General features: G+C 48.0%; 1 non-coding gene across 1 annotated transcript; it reads right to left on the bottom strand.

Moving 5' to 3' along the window:
* Positions 1-4,555: 4,555 nt before the first annotated feature.
* TRNAA-UGC lies at positions 4,556-4,627 on the bottom strand. Its single transcript has one exon. It is a non-coding gene; the product is annotated as a tRNA-Ala (tRNA).
* Between the last annotated feature and the right edge of the window lie 1,149 nt (positions 4,628-5,776).

Genomic DNA, 5,776 nt, shown 5'->3' with positions numbered 1-5,776 from the left:
AAGGCTTTCTGGAAATCTAAGTACACTATGTCCACTGGATCCCCCTTGTCCACATGTTTGTTGACCCTCTCAAAGAACTCTAATAGATTAGTAAGACATGATTTCCTTTACGGAAACTGTGTTGACTTTTGCCCAACAATTTATGTTCTTCTATGTGTCTGACAATTTTATTCTTTACTATTGTTTCAACTAATTTGCCCGGTACCGATGTTAGACTTACTGGTCTGTAATTGCCGGATCACCTCTAGAGCCCTTTAAATATTGGCATTACATTAGCTAACTTCCAGTCATTGGGTACTGAAGCCATTCAAAGGACAGATTACAAACCATAGTTAATAGTTCCGACTTCACATTTGAGTTCTTTCAGAACTCTTGGGTGAATGCCATCTGGTCCTGCTGACTTGTTAATGTTGAGTTTATCAATTAATTCCAAAACCTCCTCTAGTGACACTTCAGTCTGTGACAGTTCCTCAGATTTGTCACCTACAATTTGGCAATGTTTATGCTCATTTCTAGGATTTGACTTCCACTTTTAAAGGAAGTCTTTTGTCTCTCACTGCTTCTTTTACATGGTTGATAAGCCCCGTGGCTCTTTTTAGTTCTTTTACTGTGTTTCTTAAATTGGGGTATACATTTAAGTTGGGCCTCTATTATGGTGTCGTTAAAGTGTCCATGCAGCTTACAGGAATTTCACTTTAGTCACTGTACCTTTTAAATTCTGTTTAACTAACCCCTCATTTTTGTATAGTTCTCCTTTTGAAATCAAATGCCACAGTGTTGGGCTGTTGAGATGTTCTTCCCACCACAGAGATGTTAAATGTTATTATATTATGCCGTTTATTTCGAGCAACTGCAGTTATTCGAGAGTACAGACAGGCAGAGTTTCCTCCCGAGGTAGGTCTCGGTTAGATAAACAATTAAGGCAAGCATTTATACCTTTATGCACGCACAGTAAGGAGCAACAACTGCATTTTGTTTGTACATATTCCTTTCTGATAGCTTACTTCTCTCAGCAATTTCTGCTACAATCTGCATTCTATTCTTATCTAACACAAGGTCGAAACCAGCGCCTCTTACAGTTCTTTTCCGCCCACGCCCTGCTTGGAAGTCTCCGTTATTAGCTGTTAGTTAGCCTGGTAAATATCAAGTCCCTGAGAAAACACAGTTATACGAAGCAAAACAAAATCACAAACAGAAATGTCATTGGAAATTCAAAATTAAAAGGAAAATGCAATTCCATCACTTCATTGTATCTGGGCCATTCCTGTATCGAGTACCCGCTAAGGGCCCTGTGTGCTTATGGGAAACCTGGAGGAACTCATAGCAGAGCCTGAACATGAAACTCAACTGCTCCCAGGTGCTGCAGTAAAACCCTTTCCCTGCTGTGATGTTGATGATTTTATGAAAATATGCTAATGAGTGTGAATATAATGTAACTGGAACATGCTTCATGCAAAAGGTCTCTGTGCAGTATCATTACAAAGCTTATTATCTACTGTGTGTGTTCAGCCTATTTGTATGAACCGATCTTTCCTGTATCTGAAGCTAGAAATATGAACTATAACTCTGAGGTCCTGTTGGCAATGTGTGGGCCATTAATAGTGGTTTGGACTCTGATGGCTCCCATTAACCAGGACAATTGACTGGAGATGGCTCTGTCCTGCACCATCTGTGAGTCAGGCCAGGAACAATGAAGGCTTGGGGTCTCACAGGGCATGTGACCATGTCACCTGGTACAGGAATCCATCTTAAACCTGGGGCTTTTCCCAGGAGAGAGACAAAGATTCCTGCCTTGTACCAAAGCTGTATAAGGGGGTGGAACAGAAAGAAAGGTGGCTGCAGTCATGAGAAATCCCCTAGCTACCACCTGAGCTGGAACAAGGACTATACCAGGTGAAAAGATTGGGCCCAGACAAGAAATAAGTCTAGTCTGCAAAAGAAGCTTATTGGAAGATCTCTGAGGGTGAGATTTTATCTGTATTGAGTTTCATACTGTATTAGTCTTAGACTTGCATGTTTTTGTTTTATTTTGCTCTATGGAGAATACAAACCCACAGAGAAGGAAAAGTTAATGCCTTAGAAAAATCTGTGTGTGTTAGAGTGTCTAGGAACCACTCTCCTATAGCTTCTTTTCTCTGATTTCCTTTAGAAAATCTGAAGCAGGGAGCAGAAAACCATTGTCTTTTCTGAGGTGTGAGCTCAGGACCTACTGAGTATGAGACTGACATGCTGGCAACTATGCTAAGAAGGCCCAGGAAAATGTTTAGGCTCAGTGCATATAGGATCCTCCTACAGCAGTGACTGGAGCAGGGAAGGAGCTGGAAGAAGCAGAGAGCTCTGGTGCCCACAGACCTGTCCTGGCATCTTTCTCAGCAGCAAAGAAATCAATTTGCCCTTCCAGTGAACAATCTGCTGGAACTAATGGCAGCACAGGGGGGATGTTTCTAAAGTATGCACCCACCTCTACATTTTAGAACTTACTCTCCTTTTTCTAGTATAGCACTTTCTATATGAACTGGCAAAACAAACTACACAGGTAAGAGAAACAAGGGCTTGAGAGAAAGCTTGAACTCATAACCCCAACAGATGGCCCCTCTCCACTAACCAGTTGCATCCCTGAAGATGTTTTTTAAACACATTTGGGAAGCAGGCAGTTATCAGTCTCTGTGGTTCACACCTTTGCCTGGTAATTGAAAGGCTGCTGGTTCAAACTTAACTCAAGATGTGGCTTTTCAGCGATGAGACTCCAGTACATTTTAACAGGTAGAAACTCTCCGCTTTTCGGGCTGGGCCCCATTAGCCTCCGTCTGCCCATCGTCTCCCCCCCCCCCCTCCAGTCTCGTTCCTTCCCCACTGGGGCCATGCAGAGAGGAGCCCCAGTCAGTCTCTGTCACAGAGAGTCTGTATCCCATAAAGGGAGGGAGGGGTCTCTAAAACACTGATAATGGGGAGGAGTGGTGTGGTTAGGGGGAGATAGGATGTAGAGATAACAGTGGGGCACAGAGAGATTCACCCAGATTTGGGAGATCCCCTGCTGCCCCCCATCAGCCAGCTGTGAGACGAACAACTGTGGGGGTGGGGGGTCTCCACATGCTGCCCCCGCCCCAACTGCCAACTCTGCCAACTGTGGCAATGGGAGCTGCGGGGGTGGAGTCTGTGGGCAGCAGTGCGCAGAGACGGCCCCGGCCCTCCAGCTTAGGGGCTGCGGGTTGCTTTCGGAGATGCCTGAGGTAAATGCTGCACCTCACCCTCCTGCAACCCCAACCCCTGCCCCAGCCCAGACCCCACACTGGCACCCAACCTCCCTCCAAGAGCCTGCCCCACATTGCCTCCTTCACCACAACCCCCTGACTGAGCCCAGACCCTGCACCCAAACTCTCCCAGAGCCCAACCCCTCTCCCTCCCACACCCAAACTCCTTCCCAGAGCCTTACACAGGTGTGTGTGGCAGGTGGGCAGGACTTGGTCCCATTCTGGGCACCACCAAAAATTATACAAACCTGCCACACCCTGTCCAGCCCAATCTTCTGCTGATGCACCTCAGTCCACACCCGAGCAGGGTTTGAAGCTTTCATTGCTTAAATTCCAGGACGCGGAGGGTTTTCAGCTCCCCTTTGCCCAGAGGGAACCTTCACCCCACTCCTAACCAGGTTCTTGTCCATGGGATCACTGTAGGGGGGCTGGGTCCTCCATGTCTTTTCTCTCTAGGACAGGCCTGGGTGCAATAACTGGGGCATCTGAGCACCCAGGACCTTCTGTGGGGCTGCCATTCCCTTCCCTTCTGTGGTCCCATCTGCCATTGACTCCAGCCTTTTCTATCCATCGTCAGCACTATCCTAAGCCAGCAGCACTCGCCTCAAAAAGACAGAGTCCAGTGGCACCTACAGACTAACAGACGTATTGGAGCATAAGCTTCCGTGGTGAATCCTCACTGCCAGATGAATGTAGTGGAAATTTGCAGGGGCAGGTATAAGTATGCAGGCAAGAACCAGTCTAGAGATAACGAGGTTAGTTCAATCAGGAGGATGAGACCCTCTTCTAGCAGTTGAGATGTGATCACCAAGGGAGGAGAAACTGCTTTGTAGTTGGCTAGCCAGTCACAGAATTCCTCTCCATTCATCTGACGGTGGGGATTCACCCACGAAAGCTCATGCTCCAATACGTCTGTTAGTCTAGAAGGCGCCACAGGACTCTGTCGCCTTTTACAGATCCAGACTAACACGGCCACACCTCTGATACTCAAAAAGACAGTGTCCCCTGCTGGGAGTAAATCACTGACCTCTCTACCCTGCCCCTCTGTTTCCTTGCCTCTCAGTCTGTGCAGATGGGACCTTTCCTCCAGTGCTGGAGGATTCGCCCTTCTCATCTACCATTGTCACAAGCAGCACAGCGGGTGGGAATCTTAAACGTACCGAGGTGACTTAGGGGCAGAACCCCCCCAGACCTTCCATGCAATTGTCACTTGCCCCTCACTGAGCAGGACTGAAACTGATGCAGGGAGACTGGTGGGTCACTTCTCTGGGCATGAGCAAAGCAGCAGGGTGAAGAAATGATCATGGAGATGCTGGGGATTGAACCCAGGGCCTCATATATGCAAAGCATGTGCTCAACCACTGAGCTACATCCCCTAGCAGGTTGTGTTTGCTATGGGTTACACTCAGAGCCCTCCTGTTTCCAGAGCATCCAGTGACCTATAAGCTTCACAAGAAGCCCATTCCCCTCTCTGAGGACCAGTCCTGCTCTCCTGGGTATGACTTGTTCATAGGGGTCACTTTTCAGCAGGGCCAGATTCTATGTGTGGGGCAGAGAGAGTGGGTGCCCTGGTCTCAGGGTGCAGAGATACACTCAGCCCTCTCCCCTGCATTGGGTTGGGGGTGCAATCCCCTGCTGCAAGGTCATAGTGGGGATGCTGTGAGCAGCTCAACACCTCACCCTGGTGGCAGAAGTGGTGTGAGCTCCAGGTATTTCTAGGATCTGCTATTTCCACCTGCCTGTGAAGTCCAGCTTTCCCAGCACATTCACTGCGGTGCAATTGGGTCACTGTTTCCATGGCTGAACAGCAAAGAATGGCTCCCAGTTTCCCTTCTATTGCCAGCAGGATTAGCCTGTGTCAGTGGTTAATGAGGTGGATCTAGTTGTAGATTGTTATTCGTTCCCCACCTTGACAATTCACACAGTCCCTTTCCCAGGCAGATTCCCAGCACCTCAGTGATCCTGGTAGCAGGGTTGGATCCTGAGATTTTCAGGGTTCTTTTCCCCTCCACCTGGAGTGAACTCAGCTTTTTCCCCATCACAGACAATCCATGAAATAGCAACAGGGGCATAAAGAAAGAGGGGAAGGAACATCTCACGGCCAGGGCTGGATGTGCCCAGAGCCCCCTGCTTGTCCATTGTTTCCATGGAATTTGGCCCCCTGCTTTGCACAAGGGACAGAGAAAGATCTTGCTGTTCCTGTGTCTGCAAAGAAAATTGTGCTTCTGTATGAAAGAGAGGCGGGAAATGGCCCCATGATGGGGCAATAGCCTCAGGGTTAAGAGCAAAGGACAATGATGGGAAGGTTCACAATTGACTCAGTAGTTGCATACAAAGGTGCACGTTTGGCAGTTACATTGGGAAATTCTGGCTCCTTCTCAGGCTCAGGTTGGCCACCCCGGTCTAGGTGTAGAAGTGACAACATTTAAACTTGAAAGAGGGGCCAATTTCCCATCATTTCACACTTTTACACCCAAACACGATGACTTTCTGAATGAACCTCCTTGTTCAGCCAGAAGATCGTG

Source organism: Mauremys reevesii, linkage group 14, assembly GCF_016161935.1.
Source record: "Mauremys reevesii isolate NIE-2019 linkage group 14, ASM1616193v1, whole genome shotgun sequence".
NCBI classification, from domain to species: Eukaryota; Metazoa; Chordata; order Testudines; family Geoemydidae; genus Mauremys; species Mauremys reevesii.
The sequence above is the reverse complement of the archived record's forward strand: the minus strand, read 5'-3'. Positions and strand labels throughout refer to the sequence as shown.